General features: G+C 42.3%; 1 protein-coding gene across 1 annotated transcript in view; it reads right to left on the bottom strand.

Moving 5' to 3' along the window:
* Positions 1–16,053, bottom strand: part of mrpl11 (mitochondrial ribosomal protein L11) — a 55,868-nt gene extending 39,815 nt beyond the window's left edge. Inside the window, exons 1-2 of the mRNA XM_086085034.1 lie at positions 15,947–16,053; positions 7,198–7,251 (exon numbers count right to left, since the gene is read on the bottom strand). The gene's annotated coding sequence lies outside the window, so the exon portion shown is untranslated. The remainder of the gene's footprint in view (positions 1–7,197; positions 7,252–15,946) is intronic.
* Between the last annotated feature and the right edge of the window lie 535 nt (positions 16,054–16,588).

Here is a 16,588-nt window from a genome sequence, read left to right as displayed (position 1 = left end):
CTGAAATGACAACACGGCAAATTAGCATATCTTCATCACGCGCGGGGCTCATTGGAACATCATCACGTTGAAAAACGTCAATAGCGAAAGCCGCCGGCCAACTGCTGCAGCAGGCGAGTAATTACAAAAAAAAAAAAGAGATCTTTGTCTTGGATTGGCGCGGCGAGAGCTGGAGGTGCCCGAGACGGCGGAGGTGCGGATGAGCGGCAGCGTTGGATTCTCGGCACGCCGCAGACCGACGGGCAGGATTTAAACTTTGAAACCTGCGGGGGCGCACGGCAAAAAAAGGCCTCACATGCTTTTTTGAGGTGTGTCACCGCTAAACTCCGACAGCGGGGGGGTTAAGTGTCAAGGACGTGGGAGGATGAAAGGTACCTTTAACGCCACAACGCCGGGTGCAAACGATTTTCTTTTGAGTTTGGCAAAGGTAACTTAAGAACATGTAGTAGGCAGAGTTTATTACGTCCACTTGATACATTTGCACACGATTGGACTGACAACCATTTTCAGTGATTACACTACAACAGTGACGTCTCTGCATCAAGATACTTTATTTTTTTATCACAAAACACAAATAAAGTTCCATTTTTCTCTAGTACAAAGGGTGTATTTGATCAAGAATAGAGTCCTATTTTTTTAAGAATAAAAGTAAAAAAAGGCATAACATTACTGTATTGAGAATAAAGTTGTATTTTTAAATTCACTTGTTAACATACGACTATTGTGCCGTTATTAACTCATTTGCTCCCAAAAACATATAAATATGTTTTATTTTAAATATTAAAATGCTCCCAAAGAAGTATTTGTTTGTTTTTTTTATTTTTTTTTATGCTATAGCATAAAGAAGGCTTTGATGCAGCTTCGGAACTGAAGAGAATGCTTGAAGCAATGCTAGTTATTACAAAAATGGCAGCAGAGTATAAGAGATCAGCCAACAAGCTCTTTTTTCCAGTGTTTTCAACAGAGTAGTAAATAATGATGAAACTTATCTATATTCTAAATGCGGCAAAACTGAAACAGATACAAATATACTTTTTTTCCTGATGAAAGAAGAGACTAATCTTTCTTTCGGTAGGTTGTTTTTAGCCATAAAACACAATATTCTGCGGGCCAAAATCCAGTAAAACAGCTGGGAGCAAAGGGGGTTGCTTCAGTAGAAATGGCTGCCAGTGAATGAGTTAAAATTTTATTTTTAATATAATCTTCCAACTTTATCTTTGATAAATATGCCTACAATTTTATATTACAATTTTTTTTATCCTGAAAAAAATGTCTTGTTTTGTTTCCTCTCAAAAATAAGAATTTGTCATATTAATTTCACAACTTTTTCCTAAAATTGAATGAGCCACAAAAACCTTCTCCTTTTGCAAAACAAAAGTTCTGTGTTTGTATATCCTGCCTCCAAGCGGATTTTATGCTTGAACCCTGACAGTTTTGATTGCAATAAGATTATAAAAAGGCCCTTGGGAAGATTTCACCTTTGAAAGGTCTCTCTGTGAAAAACACGTTTGGTACACTCATGCTGTTGGCCACTGCCCTCACTTGCCCACTCACACGCAGACTTCTCCAACTTCATATGCCAGCCCACCAGGCCCCGCCTCTTTAAGGCAAATGCAATCTGACACAAATTCTACAATGTCTACAGCCTTTTCCATACATTTTGTGCTCGTTTAAATACATTCACAGAATTTTTTTTAAATGACTTGGTCTCTCTAAATTCTGGATTTACCCTGCAATAAATTGGTGTTCACTGCACTGGTGCATGTCCTCCATTTTGTAAAAGATGCCCTTTTCAGCATTTAAAAATGAACAATAATAGCTTTTTAAATAACATGTCCAAAATGCAAATAACAAAATGTCACGTTTTTCTTGAAGTAACAAAAGCAACATGTGAAGGCAGCATGGGAGTGTCAGTTCTGTCACGCATGAACCCAAGGGAGCCTTTCTTTTTTTTTTCTCTCTCTCTTTCTCTCTCCATGGCACTTCAAAAAGCAAATTAGGAGTCAATTAGTGTACTGGGAAGAAAAGCCTGAACCTGTGGCCTTTCTCCGGGGAGGCTGAACACATAAACGCAAGCTTGTAATCCTCTGATGGAATCAAAGTGATACAGACACAGCCATTAAAAAAAAAGGGAGCTGGAGACGGAGAGAGGGAAAAAGAAAAGATCAATGATGGGAGCCAAGGGACAAATACAAATGTTAAGGTAGATCTTCGCAATTTGGGGGGGTGGGGGTGGGGGGGGGGGGGGGGGTTGGCCATTCAATAAAAACAAGTCGAAGGGGCGAAGCGTTCTAGTGATGCTTCATCACGGCCAACCGAGGGATCCAATTAGATCAACACAGAAGAGACGACTCGCGAGACGCTCGGGACCGCATACTCTTATTAAGTCACAGACAGAAGGCAAGAAAAACTTGCCGCTGCGAGTGTGAACACAATGAGGCGATTTTCGGGAGGCGCGGCTTCACGGGCGCCATTTAGCCACTAAGCTACTTGATGGGAGAAAAGAGTGCGCGGCAGCACAGATCGTCTTTTGCGTTGAAATATTCTTTCTTGTTGAATGTGCTTCACGCAAGCACGCTTGAGTCTTCTTTTTCTTTCAACAGATAGAAAAGTTAACAAAGTTATACGACAGTCTCACACTTGTAGCATAAAGTCGGCGCCAAGGAATACTTGAAAGTGTGTTTTAATAACTTGTTGGGACAGGAAGAGCTATGAAAAGGTTTACGGTCTCTCAGCAACGGCAGGCGGGTCTAGAGCGCATCCCCTGCGAGAAACAGGGATTCACTCCACACTGTAATATGAAAAAAATGTTTTAGTGAAGCTCCTCGCACAAAAAAAATAAATAAATAAATCAAACAAAAAAGAGCATCGCTGGAGTACTTGATCTTCAGTCCATATGAAAGGAAAAGCAAACTTGAAATAAGCGATGTGGTTGCACATTATGTAACGCGTTCACGACAACGACGACGGCGGGGGCGGGACGGCTGCCGAGTGTCAAGCAAACGTCTTTTTGTGTGTGTTTTTGGTGTCAAAATTAAAGCCTTAACTGATTAATTAATCTCACAAAAAAAACCGATCGTATTTATCATGAATTAACACAGATTAATCGCACTATTCATTTTGACCGCAGATGATCCGTTAGCGTGGCAGCGGATGGCTACGTTTAAGGTAGCACAGGTTGTATTTCAGCAATTAACATAACGACATGCATTCAAGTCAAGCGTTTCAGAAATGACATTCAGGAAATGCGTTCAAAATATTGGGGTCATTTTAAATTATGCAAGTAATTAACCGATTACAAAAAGAGTATGAGCGTGTGCAGTGGATCAAAAAATGGTGAAGATGTAATCATAACATAAAATGTCAAAAGAATTAACACATAACCGGTGCTCTTCAAATTTGGCGGGAATTTTTTTTTGATAAAAAGCCTTTTTCATTAAGCTATTAATCGTGATTAAACAAAATTCTAAGATGTGATTAATCTAATTTTAAAAAATTATCGTTTGACAGCTTGGTTATAGCGAAGGCTAATGACGCTACTCAAAGGCACAATTTTTTTCCCAAGTTCTATGAATAGAGCTTAAATGCACATTTCTTCTCTCTCATTGATCGTGTGTGCTACATGCATGAACGGCACCACACTGCCCCTAAGAGGCCAAGACATGCAGGAACAGTCAATGTTTTTGTTTTTCTATTTTAGTAGGTTTTTATTTTACTTTCTTACCAATTTTAATTTCTCGTCTTTTCAAGTTATATTTAAAGCTGAAATTTGAAGGATTCAAGGAATTACTGTATAGCAAGATCCAAGGAGATCCAACATTAGCCCACTAACTCCCAAGACTTGTGAAGATAACACAATTAAATAAAGTTAAAGGGTAATGTCAGTTTTAAGAAAACTTGAAAATTTACAAGGTCATCTTGTACTTGACAAAAAGAATATCAAGTGTTCAACATGCATGATGAACGGGCATCAGGCTATGATGGTAGTTATGAGTAGTTGCGTTTTAGTAGTTGAAGAAATACTCAATTTTTAAAATCAATCAATAATCATTTCATTAATCATGATTTTAATCTCAATCAAATAATTGTGATTATTATTTTTCAATGATATTGTTGTGCTCCCACAAAATCGCTGAGGCAAGATAGCAGAAGGTTTTCCTTAAAAAAAAAAAAAAAAACATAAATTTTTACACTGCAGAAAGTAATCTGCACCGCAAGCCATACGACAAACCACAAAGTGCAGTGAAAATATTGACGTATTCCTCTTCCCCCAATATTTCCCATCCTGGATGAAAACATTGATAATGGATTTCCAGCAAGTGTGATGGCAAAGCGCAATGCTCCTTTTGTAGCTCCCAATGAGAATGTAAATGCTTTTGCCACATCATTCAGCCCCTCGGTCATCCCCAGTCAATTGTCAAGCCGCCGGTGCCAGAAAGATCCAAGTAAACAAGTCAATAAAAGCGGCCAAATGAGAAACGCGGCACCTGTCGCCAATATAGTCGGCGCCGCCGCCGCCGCACAAACTTTAGCGCGCGGCCCTCCGAGGCGCCCGCCTCATCCTGCGGGTTGCTCTTTTTTTTATTTGATTTTTTACGAGCTATTCGTAACAAGCGCGCCGAGATATTGCAAAAGGTTTTCACATGCTTCTTGCCACTGGAAAACTCATTAAAAAAAAAGAGCGCAATTCAAGGACAGGACTCGTTTTGGAGAGATTAATCAGCTGCTAATTAAAAAAAACTGTGAGCTTAATTGCACTTGCGAGGCCCACCGCTGTGTCTTGTTTGGGCTATTAGGCGCTTTTTCCAATCCTTTTCGAGGAGACCAACAAGCAAAGTCAATCTGTTGTTTTATTTACAAGTCAAGTGGATCCTTTAAGCTAACAGATGTTTGGCAGCGCATTTGTGAACGACGTGGCGAGAGGAAATGTCTTTGCATCGCTTCACGGCTGTCTGAACAAACAAATGTGACCTCTCAATTAAATGCAAGTGCAACCGGTGGAATGGAGGAGTTGAAACGTGTTGCCACATTAAATCTTCATTCCAAGACAGTGGTTCGTCGCCTTGGTGGAGGTCATAAACCCCACACCAGCTTGCACATTCATCAAACCCTTCTTTATTGAAAAAAATAATCATCATCATTTTTCAAAATTCAAGACAAAAGGAATAGGCTTTTATTGGTGAACAAAATGAACAGGGAGAGTAACCGTCGCTGTTTTCTGAAGATGGAACTCACGGGAAAAACAGATGCATTGAAAAAAGCAGAGGCCCCAGAATTGAACCCTGTGGAACACCATACGTTCCGTATGCATGTGAATTCATATTGTGCATAATTTGTCCAACCACGTTCTTTTGTTAGCATGAGCGAACCCCTGAGACTGACTCACCGAACCTTAGATGTGTTAATGGAAAATGTGACGAAATTTCCCAAGGTGGATTTGTTTTGGATTTTGTCATTTCCAGCTTCTGCTCTAAATATATCGATTTAATATTCTGTTTACATCCAATTGGCTCTTACGTGGCCACTTTTGGCCAATTAAAACGTACGTAAACGACATTCCTGTTTTTTTACCAGATGACATTATTTCTGAATTTTTGGACAAGGGAGCAATTTCTTGTAATCTCAGTTTCTGTAAGAGGCGTTTAATGGCTTACTGCACACCGACGGAGCAAATGAATGACGCAATTTGGATTTGAAGAGGTGAACATACACTCTTGCTGACCGTGGAATCGCACCCTGCTGACAGTAGGAGGACTGTACTACGATTAACAATGTAATAAAGTATTATAACAAAGGTAGTTAAGTATATTATGCATGATGTAAAACTGACTTTACTGCGTATATACAAAATGGTTGCGTTTCTGGAATGTCTCCCCACCCCTTCAGGTGAAATTTGACAAGCGAGAAAATCTTTCTTCTAGTTCTGACAATGTAGTCAAAGTTGTCAGTTGGCAGAAGAAGAGACAGAAGACGTGACACGACAGCAAATGACGACATACGTGGAAGAATCAAGCACAGATAACGGCCACATTTGTTCACTGAGAAAGAAAAGCAGTGAAGCCATATATATATATATATATATATATATATATATAAATATATATATATATATATATATAAATATATATATATATATATATATATATATATAAATATATATATATATATATATATATATATATATATATATATATATATTTATATATATATTTATATATTTATATATATATTTATATATATATATATATATATTTTTTTTTTTTTTTTTTTTTTTTTTACAAGGCAGCAGGTGGAAAACTGATTCGAGAATGATCTGAAATGAAATTAGAAATTGTAGGTATGACCATCTGTTTTGGTTGATGTACATACAGAGTTGCTAATGTTCACGACAATTAAAATTTGGGGTCACCATCGTCACAATGTGACGTCGTAGCTGACTTTAAGAGTGTTCGGTTTGGTGAGTGATGTGGGCGTCAGGAAATAAGAGTGCAGAGTTGACTGGCTGTTAACTGACGTCTGCGTATCGAGTGACTTGATGTGCGATATGGTCATCGGCAGCTCGTGTACAAACTAGTGATAGACCGATATGGGTTTTTTTCAAGGCAGATACCGACTTAGCAGTCAAGGAGACCGATAAAAGATATTTCAAGCAGATATACATTTGTAGTAAATGAGAAAATATTAGCGTCAACATTTAAAAAAATTACTTTGTCTTTTAATGTTAAACATATAAAGAATTGACAGTTTTGTTTAAAAATTCTAACAAAAATTGCAGTAAATAGTTCCCTACGGTTTTCTACTATAAATAATAAACTTCCAAAATTTCAACATCATTTCTTAATTTTTCTAAGTAAAAAGTGTTGGGAGTTCCCAGTGTCAGCAGAATTTATTATTTTTTTAATAAAAATGGAAATTTAAATAAATCCATAAATGACAAATGCCTGCGAATGTAGCTAATTTGGAGTGTTTGTCAGGGTTTGTAAAAGGTTTCAAAAGATCTTTGTAGACAGTAAATAAATTGTCTGTGAACATCAAAATCCGGTTGAAAACCCTAAATTTTGCGACGTTCGCAAGCATTCACTGCTCAGTGAAGTTACCAACTTCGAATTCGTAAAAAGGCCGATACCGATATTTGTCAAAATGCCAAATATTGGCGCCAATAATCGTACAAACATGCTGATGTGTTTATTTTCTTACCGTTTTTTTCAATCAAGCAAAACTGGACCGGCTGCTCCGTCTATCCTTGACCACCTGCGGAGGGATTACAATTCGTTAGAACCAGCGACCATAGGCTACATTAAATCAGCTTACATTGTCGCTATCATCCTGATATAAAATGTTCATCTCTATTTTAAGCATGACCTTTAAAGCCAAAATAGAAGACAAGGCAGCTGGTTGTTCACTTTTTTGTCAGTGGATTGAGCAGACCAGATACCCTGCAAGCTTCCTCGGGGGGGGGGGGGGGGGGGGGGGGGTCCGGACAGTAGCGAAAGCCACATGCCACTGACACGGACAAAATAGCCCCCTGCCTGAAAAAGGAAAGTAGTATTTGCAGCCGATGAGGTGACGACCGCTGTGCTCAGCGTGCGTTCCAAGTGATTTTTCCCCAGTGCTGTGTCTGACTTTAAATGTAAAGCAAAAAGATGAAAGTGATGAAAGTGAAAGCCGCCGTGCTGCTTAATAAATAAAACTTGCTTCCCAGAGCTCAGCTGCATTAATATTCAAACAGTGCAAGTTTCATCCACATTGTATGAAACGCTTACTACACTCATCAATAGGGGCTGCCTTAAAGATTAAAACTATAGATTACCACACCCCCCCCCCCCTAAACATGAGGGTGAAATAATCCATCTCGAATATCTGGCATCGATGATTGAACTCGCACTGGTTCATCTTTTTGAAGCGACCGTTTTATGGGTTTTTACTGGAGCTCGGAAGCGCACCCAAAATCCACATTCGCTAATCGTGTTGACAAGAACGAGTTCTGAAGCAACTCCAACGGTCGTCTGGTTGTACTTTGGCCCAAAAACACATCGTAGTCCAACAAACAAAATCCTATTTGATCAAAATTGTACTTGCAGTATAATCAGTGTTGTGCTCGTTGCTAAAAAAAAATTAGTAATTATTTAGCTACTAGTTACTTCATTTTAGAAGTAACTGGATTACTCTGATGATTACTTAAACAAAAAAAAGTACATACACTGTTCCTTTCTGCTCAACTAAAATCAAGTAATGAGCGTAAATCCATGACAAAAAACTGGTCTTGCGCCCGCCTTGACTGCCGAATCCGATACCCGCCCACAACGCGTCTTCTTCGTTAGTACGGCAGCGGCAAAAAAAAGTAATGTCTTAGACTATTAGTTACTGTCAAAAGTAATTAAGTTACAGTAACGTGTTACTAGCAACCAGTTACTGCCCACCACTGATTATAATGCAACGTGTTGTCCAAAAGTGCTCTAAAAAGCCTCATTTAAAAAAAAAAAGATAGATTTTGTATGTGGTCTGTATTTCACGACTTTTCCGGTGACGAATGGGGGTTGACTGTATTTCCGGGGGGGGGGGGGGGGGGGGGGGGGGGTTGCATCTTGCCGTATCGAATAACAGTTCTGCATTTTTCTCCAGGACATTTATTTCATCCCCACTCAGTATTACCAGTAAATTCCATTTCAGACCTTACACCTTCTCAAAATAAATCATGCCCATGAGAACCAATTTACACGCAGCCATTCATTTTATTGACATGGTAAGAAAAAGTGGCCCAATATTGTCCTTATCTCCCAAACACATTTTGGTTTAAGGGAATTAAGACAAGAGAAAATAGCTGGATTGAGTCGCAGCACAATAAACGTGCACATTTGAGGCTTGCTGCTGAAAGAAGCAACGAGGACGAGAAAGGGCTCACAAAAGCCCCGGAGACGCGCTGTTGTCCTTGGATACCGGCAGGAAAATAACAAATAACAAAAATGATAAAAGCAATCCCGTGTCCCTGCACATCTTTGCGCAAACGCTTGAATGTCATTAGAGACACAATAAACGACTGAGAGATTTTATGCTAAATGTCTGCCGACAGCTCGATGGACAGGAGGGCGGGGAGGGACCTTCGCCGGCAGCGGGGGATGCTGGGAAGTTGCAATTGCTTAGAGGGTAGGCGTTTATTAATTAGGGCCACGGGCTTTAAAACACGCTGACCAAAGAGAGGAATATATTATGGGGTGGCGGCGGCGCCTCTGGGGGAAGGCTTGTAAATGGCGGCGGGCGGGCGGCCTAGGGCGGGCGGGCTGGCGGGCGGGCGGCCTAGGGCGGGCGAGCTGGCGGGCTGGCGGGCTGGCGGGCTGGTGGGCGGGCGGGCGGGCGGGCGGGCGGGCGGGCGGGCGGGCGGGCGGCCTAGGGCGGGCGGGCGGCCTAGGGCGGGCGGGCTGGCGGGCGGGCGGCCTAGGGCGGGCGGGCTGGCGGGCTGGTGGGCGGGCGGCCTAGGGCGGGCGGGCTGGTGGGCGGGCTAGGGCGGGCGGGCGGGCGGCCTAGGGCGGGCGGGCGGCCTAGGGCGGGCGGGCTGGCGGGCGGGCGGCCTAGGGCGGGCGGGCTGGCGGGCTGGTGGGCGGGCGGCCTAGGGCGGGCGGGCTGGTGGGCGGGCGGGCGGCCTAGGGCGGGCGGGCTGGCGGGCGGGCGGCCTAGGGCGGGCGGGCTGGCGGGCTGGTGGGCGGGCGGCCTAGGGCGGGCGGGCTGGTGGGCGGGCGGGCGGCCTAGGGCGGGCGGGCTGGCGGGCGGGCGGCCTAGGGCGGGCGGGCTGGCGGGCTGGCGGGCGGCCTAGGGCGGGCGGGCGGCCTAGGGCGGGCGGGCTGGCGGGCTGGCGGGCTGGTGGGCGGGCGGGCGGGCGGGCGCTAAAGACGATCGTGCGTTGTTGCACCGCGTTAGCATTGGTGAGCTGCGGCTTGTGATGATGCGATGGATGGCGAGTGCTGAGGGCGGTCCAACACAACAAGCAAGTTCAAAAGATGCCGGCTGGTTGAGAAGACTTTGTTGCTTTTGCCTTCCATCTTTGGCCCCTTTCAACTTTGTTGTTGTTGCTGCTACTCATCAATATGCAGCATGCAACTTGACTTGAGAGTTGAATATGTTCCCCTACCAAGCTCTTAGCTCAGTTTAGTCGTATGGCAATTTAATTTGCCATTTTGAATCGATTGTAAATGTCATTATTCTGTTCCAGTCCCCCCCCCCCAAAAAAAAAACACTGACACTTCATACTCGCTCATGTATATCATGTCCTTCCAAATTGAGTGTCAATGCTCTTGGGCGGAAAACCCACGGATATAAAGCTAGTATTAGCCCTCCGCGCCATTGTATCACAATTACTGAGTTCAGAGAAATAGTCACGTGACGCCACGTGACGTCAGGATTAGGGCTGTTCCATATCATACCTCCTACGATATTACCGGTGTACTTTTTTTGGGGGGTGATAAAAATGACGCGATCCGCCGTGCCCATTTGGACCGCCGTAAAACACGCGTGGTTCACTGCTGCATAAAAACAACGGCGCGCGCGAGGCTGTGAGCCGTCAGCTCCGTCACGTCTTCGGCGGCGTGGCAGCGAGACACCTTCGTCGCGTGGCGGCTGTTTGGTTGCGAGAGGTCAGATATGATGCAAAAAAAATGCAATCATTTGCAAATTGCGCCGTTTATAGTTAAGAGGACGCGCAGGCTAAAGACACGCAAGAAGGACTTGGAAACAGCTTGTGTTGTTTGGCGTAAAAGTCAACAAAAAAGCAAAACAAAATTGCTGGAGCACTCTTGATTATTATTTATGGGAAGAAAAAAAAAGCAGATAATACTGAAGCGGCTGCGTATTGTTTAGCCAAGATAAACAATCCGCGGTGGTTAAAAACTGGTATCAATGCTCGTTTGCTATTGACGAGCCGCATTTGAAGAGGCTTAAATAGTGAAACCAGTTGTCTCTGTAACATGGGTCGATGGCTGCGTGCATGCTAGATGGAAGGTGCCGATACTTTTCTGATTATTGTTTGTGTTGTTCCAGACGGCAGTAAATCAATCAACAGGAGGGCTTCGATGGATATTCTCGACCACGTTCGTTCAATTCACTGCATTCTGACGATTCCCACTGAGAAACGTTGACATTTTCACCAACTACGGTGTCAAGAGAGGACATTTTGATCCTGTTGCAAGCCACTGCCTCTTCGCCACGTCGACAGCTAACGCAACCACCATTGAACTCATAAGACACGAGATGAAATCGGGTGCTTTTTTTTGAGCGCGGCGTCATAAAAACATGATCACAGGTCGGCCCTCAAACTCATCATCGTGCGCGCGGGTCCAAAAAGCGATGATAAGAAAAATGTTGTCTGCGCGCATTGTGTGCGATTCCACTTGACTGCTCTGCTGCTCGTTAGGAAAGCGCGGCAGAGGAATAAAACATTTAGGGAGCGCGTGGCTCCTCGGCACAAAAGTTTTGACTACAGCGGCAACACTTGGGCGCCCATCGGTGCATCCTGAGTTCAAACAAGGACCCCCCCCCCCCCAACTTCATCTCCCCGGGGAGGCTGCTTTCTTGACTGCCATCTTTGAATTACTTTTCCTCCCCCGCCGTCAAATTTGACAAACAGCGAGTATGGTGGTTGAGCAGCATGGCGGGCGCCTGACACGCCTTTCTCTCAAACGGGGAAAACGAAACAAACGGGACTCTCCAAAATGTCAACGCAGCCTCAAGTGCAGCTCAAACAACATTTTATGGAAAAGGGGCCTCAAAATAGAAAAGAGCTTCAGACGTCAACTTTCGTCACGTGACATCACCAAATTGGCAAACTCAAAACGCATAAAAAGTATATATACGTCTTTGGACAAAGTATTAAAAAACGGATTCATGTGTTTTTGGAAGCCAATGAGTTAATGTCTTCTAAATTTGATATATATAACAAAGAAGAGTGTAGCATCTTTTTTGAAATCGCTGGCATCGGGCCGAAACCTCAATTTGGCAAATTTATTATTTTTTCAAAAATCGATACTTTTGGTCAGTGTGTGTCTTTTTTTTAATTTTCCTTTTTTACAAGTTATTGACCAATCTTAAGTGTTGAAAATGTCTTACCCTCTTTGAGGATACAATGTTAATGGTTGAAAAAAAAACATGTTGTTCCTGAAAAGTGACGATTTTGGAGCTACAAGGTTTTGGCCTGATGCCAGCATTATGCTAGCCCAATGGGATATATTCTTTATCCTCTGTGAAGAAAGACAATTACTAGCCATCTCCATGTACAAAACATCTTGTATGTGTGTATTATACTGCCCTCAGGTGGCCAAGGTGCACACACCAGGAACAGCATGTCTACTGAATTGAAGCATAAAAAACGTGGCAAAAAAGGTTGAATTTCTTTAAGTTTGACTTAATTATGTCATTATTATATGTTTTTGGTAAATCACCATATAATAAGAATGCTATTTTTCCCATTAAAGTAAATATTACAAACGTTTTTGTTGAGTTGTTTAGGAGTTGATGGGAGGCTGGAACGGATTATTGGCGTTTCAGGTCATTTCAATGGGGAACAGTGATTTGAGGTACAAACATCACAATCCAACTGAAACTCGTCTCTCAACGAACCATTGCAACGATATGTCCTTTGAGTATTGTCGTCATTTCTGTTGTGTTGCAAGTACTAGTTGCTTGAATTACAATTACTGTAACATCAATGCAAATTTCTATTAGCCTATCATAGACGTTTCGCCATATGCATTAGCATTAAGCTAGTGGGCTTTCATGAAACATAATTACATGGTTTAGTTGGGGGGGGAAAAAGTTGAATTCTGTGGAATGCATCGGCGTAATCAACGTTGGTTGACGGCAGACGGACGACGTGTTGCTGATAAATAGTCGTCATCTTCAACGTGCGATGATGCATGGCAGGTTGCGTGAAATCAATCCTACACATAGCAACGGATTTATACAAGGTGCAAAACGGCAGTGGGGAGGAAAAATGAAGATGAAAGTGAGGTGAGCGTGTTGGGGCAGGACGGCGCGAGATGAAGCGCGATCCAGCGGGCCATTTCGATGATGCAATTCTGCGGAGAGGAATCCGTCATCTCGGGGCGACACGTGGCTACACAAAGCCTCTGACATTATCAAGTTCCCTCGGAGGAGGAGTTCTTCTTCACCAGGCACCGGGCCACGTGTGACGGCGGCCCCACAGGTGTCACAGGACGTTTGAAAACACAGCGTATTCCGCAGCATTCTTTCATTTCATAGAACATTTGGGTCGAAATTTTGGGGAAATTTGCCATCTGAGGAAAACCATTGGCAAGTCGTATCTCGTGAACAGCAGGTTGTACAAAAGGGTGAGTATTGATCAACGTAATTACCTGTGGTGTCCCCCAGGGGTCAATGCTGGGACCTTTGTTGTTTTTATTGTACACTTATTTGTACAATTTTTCGCAGTTGATGGAGAAGAACGACTGGCTATTAACTAGTGCTAGTGTCACTTTTGGCATGAAATCAAACCTTGCTGGCCAATAACTACGCGAGACTAGTAACCTAAACTAATAGGCATGTTTTACACACTGGTAGGCTCCTAAACATGGATAGCGGGTTACAAGTATGTATGCACTAATATATTTTGCATCAAGGATTATGATATCCAATAATTACTACAACTACAGGTAAATAATTACTAATACTCCTAGTAGGGATGTAACGATATCCAAACATCACGATATTGTGGGGAGGTTAGCGATATAAAAAATTTTTTTTTTAAAAAGGGCACAATATTGTAAAAAAATAAAGAGCTCATACGGGAAAAAAAAAGCACAATATTGTGCTTTTGTACATAACAGCAATGCATATAAGCAACCTACAAATAACACTTAATATTGAGGAAGTTACTTGCTCATGCACGCACACATTGAGTTCCTCCACATTTTGATTCCGTTCACAAGCATATTACGTTCCCCATCATCTGACCATTAGTGTGGATTTCAAACATAGAAGGCAAAAACATGCCTTGTGAAAATTAAACGGCACAAAGAAATTGCCACTAGGGGGTGCTAGAACTGCGCAAATGGAAATCCACCTGACTTTTTAAACAGATGTGCTGCTTTTAATATTGTGACATGACGACGACGATATTGTGGCAGTTTTAATATCACAAGAGGCTACTAGTGTGAAAGATGCCTATAGTGGTGCCTAGTCGCATTAGTAGTGCACAGTAGTTTACTTGTAAGGTTTGATTTCAAACTTGTCAGTGAAAAATAGCACAATTAGTAACAAAAAAGAAAACATAACTCAAATGTCCTATAACTGCGCCAAATTGTCTTACTCTAGTAGTACATGGACCTCACGACACGATGATGATGATGATGACGATGATGATGATGAAAAAGAACGCTTTGCCGCGCTGCATTCAAGGTCCGCTGTAAGCTTTGATTATCTCCGGCAGCGACGACGTGTCCATAGAATGTTATTCACCCGTCGATTTAAAAGCCTTGAGCGCATTCAACTTTTCGCAAAGCAAAGGCAATAACAGATGCACAAGAAGTATTCAAGCATCTTCTTCTTCTCGCCGTGTCTGTTGGCCTCGGCACACTGCATTTTTCAATCTTCCCAATGCTTCTAAGCAACTTTTCAAATGATCACCGCCAGCACTCAACACGAAATATGCTCCTATTAGGGTTTCATTTACTCACCTTAACAATATTCAATAAAGAACTGCTGCATTCAAGGTAGAGACGGGGGTGTGGGGGGGGGGTGGATTTATGATAATTGGTGGAAAGTGATTCCCTTGAATAGACAACGCAAGAGCAGTCAGAGATGAAAAGTAATAGAATATAAAAGATGTGATGGAAAAGCAAAAAATGAGACATAACGGTGCGAGTCGATAAGCTATTCGCAGACGATTGGAAATAAGCCCTGCAGCGAATAGCAAAAATCCACAAATAACACCCCATTACCGCTTGTAACAGCCTATGGGTTCCACAAGATGGCGGCAAAATACTTGAGACGGAGAGAATCATAAAGTATCAACACCATGCATCTACCATGTACACAATCAGAAACTGGGGGGGAAAAAATACAGATCATGTGATCGGATTCGGTGTTGGTATCGGCTGATCTTACTCACAGATGATCAGTATCGGTATCGGCAGCATAAAACCCTGATCGGAGCATCCCCTAATTTTCACACAGTAATAAACGTTGACAAAGCTACACAACACAGGTTACTATTGGAAACACCTCAAGCGAAGCAAAAAAACACTTTAAATTTCCTTCTGGGACCGCCAGCAACATAAAACATTTATTAGTAATACAGTATAGTGAAAATGAGTGGTGTGTATTTATTTATAGCTTACAAGTCTACTTACAGTGCTTCACTTAAATATTCTAAATGTAAACCAAAAACTTCAGGTTAGAGGCCATTGTGTTCCTAATAAAAAAAAAAATAAAAATTAGTCTGGATTCTGGAGCCCGAGCAAGATTTTATGCGATAAACAGAGAATATATATATTACATAAAATACAATTTAAAAAGTCAACAATTGTGACTAGGCGAATTAGAACCTGGGCTTTCACTGTACACGTAGTCTCCTCATTTTACACTGACTAAATTTGTGACTAAACTGAGGTAAGAAAATCATTATTTTTATTTTTTTACATTAACTAATAATTTTCCCGTCATCTCGCAGATTTTCCTCAAATTTGAAGTGCGTCGTTAGAAATGGAAGGGGAGTGGCGGACCACAGCACAAAACAATGTTGTACTTAATCTCTTTTAAGAATCGTCCAGTTTCCAATTGCAACTCAACGAGCCGCTTCAGTTCAGTCACATTGGACGCCACACGCCGGACGTCGCCGTCACGTTCACAAACCGAATAAATGAACCCCACAACGGATGCTTTCAAGTTGGAGAAAGCGAGCGGCGTACAGCACAACAGATACGATACGAAGCTGAGGACGTACCTGCTCGTCGTCCCGTGCTTTCACAATATTTCTATTTCTCTTTCCGTCTCGGTCTCTCCTTCAGGGGGCAGACATGTTGGATCAGTACCACGCTCGTGTATTGCGGTTGATCATCTCCACACTGCCACGGGCAGGCGAGGAGGAGTAACTGCAACTTTCCCGCTTACTGCTCATTTCCCATTCACAATCAAATCTATCAAGTGCAATCAAACTGAATTGTTTCAATTAAAGCAAACGGTTAAGGAAGGTTCAAAAGTCCGGGGGGCATTTTCAGTTTACTGCGCTGTTTTTGTATTAAATGTGGTTGATTATTTACATTTATTACTTGTATTTATCATTTATTAATTTATCAATTTTATTTTTGTTTAGTTACATTTTTGTATTGGCCCGCTGGATATTTGTAGTCATTACTTGAACCCCTCAGAAAGTTTACAAATACAACTTGGAAATTTGCTGCTCGGCCACAGAAGCAAAACAAAAACTAATGAAAAATGAACAATGGTTGCTTTCTAATAATCTCCCTCCAGTGACCTGAACCCAAATAATCCCACAATTAAATCTCGCACATTTCCCTAATTAAAAAGCGTGAACATGACTGCACTGGCTGGGGGATTTCCGGACTAAAAAATAATAATAATCAAA

Source organism: Leptonotus elevatus, chromosome 9 (assembly GCF_054856555.1).
Source record: "Leptonotus elevatus isolate MCC_2025b chromosome 9, RoL_Lele_1.0, whole genome shotgun sequence".
Classification (NCBI taxonomy): domain Eukaryota; kingdom Metazoa; phylum Chordata; class Actinopteri; order Syngnathiformes; family Syngnathidae; genus Leptonotus; species Leptonotus elevatus.
This window is presented reverse-complemented; position numbering and strand designations above follow the sequence as displayed.